The sequence below is a fragment of the Branchiostoma belcheri genome, unplaced genomic scaffold, assembly GCF_001625305.1.
Source record: "Branchiostoma belcheri isolate BF01 breed outbred unplaced genomic scaffold, Haploidv18h27 scaffold66, whole genome shotgun sequence".
Lineage (NCBI taxonomy): Eukaryota > Metazoa > Chordata > Leptocardii > Amphioxiformes > Branchiostomatidae > Branchiostoma > Branchiostoma belcheri.
In genome coordinates, this window is record NW_017804309.1 from 170,409 (window position 1) to 171,565 (window position 1,157).

Below are 1,157 nucleotides of genomic sequence, written 5' to 3' on the forward strand. Positions count from 1 at the left end.
GGCGAATACCTGAGCTATAGCTTGGCATTTATACAGAGGGACTGTTATTAAGTTACCCCATTTTCTCCATATCCTCTACAATTACTACTCACATGTTCTTGACAGAACATTAAATTTGCAACACCATAGGAAGAAAATACATCTTGCAACGTTTATTCTTGGCTATCGTTAACTGTTGCACAAAGGTTTAATGGGAAATGTTCTATCAGTAAGCATATTGATGCTTCAAGTTTCAACATGGCTCGACATTTGTAGATGCAAACCTGCTAAAATGTAGTAACAAATAAACCAACTCTGCTCTCCTCTTCAACAATCTCAAGTCCTCAACTCAACTCCATTAATTCCAGAGCACTGTTTTATGTCATACAAACTCCACCCTCTACTTTTACTTCAACCCTACTTCATAACATTGGTTATGCATCAGAGGTAAAAAAAGAATCACATTTTATTTTCATTTTATTATTATTATTATTTTTTTTTGCATTTGTACAAGCACTTCACACCACCTCCTAATCTTAGCCCCTACAAACCTGATGCTTCACTTATGACAAAGAAAATTAATCTCAAAGCAGATTTTGGGGTAGAAAATTGTGACATTTTCCAACAGACCAGCTTTTCTGGCAGATCTTTCCTGGGTTAGAATGCTGTCAGAATAATAGCTAGCCTTTTAGAAAATGATTCATTATTTTCCACACCAACATCTGCAAGGAGGTTAAAAGGAAACAACAATGCCATGGTTTCATTTCAACCACTATCAGGAAACATCCCTGTGCAGGCTTATCTGGCTCAAACATCTTTCTATTGCAACTATTGATAGGCACAGACCCCACAACACACCAATACATGTAGTTGAGCAGGAAAGTGGACAAAGTTGCATATAGGTTGGGCCTGGTAAATGATCAGGCATAAATACTGAAGTAAATTGATTAAAGATAAAACATCACACTAACAAGATAATGGCACTCCATATATGTACAGTTCTAGGACTTGGTGCTAGCATCATGCTGGAGTGAAATGGTGGATAAGCAAAACTAGTGAGGTTTTTGGTTGGTGTGACATTCACCTACCAATGACTCTATAACAGTACACAACATTGTACTTTTGTAGACATGGCTCAAGTTTGGCTGAGCATTCTCATGATCTACCATTGGGCAACT

General features: G+C 37.3%; 1 long non-coding RNA gene across 1 annotated transcript in view; it reads right to left on the bottom strand.

Moving 5' to 3' along the window:
* Positions 1-1,151, bottom strand: part of LOC109483793 — a 3,961-nt gene extending 2,810 nt beyond the window's left edge. Inside the window, exon 1 of the long non-coding RNA XR_002141035.1 lies at positions 10-1,151. This is a non-coding gene — a long non-coding RNA (uncharacterized LOC109483793). The remainder of the gene's footprint in view (positions 1-9) is intronic.
* Positions 1,152-1,157: the final 6 nt, after the last annotated feature.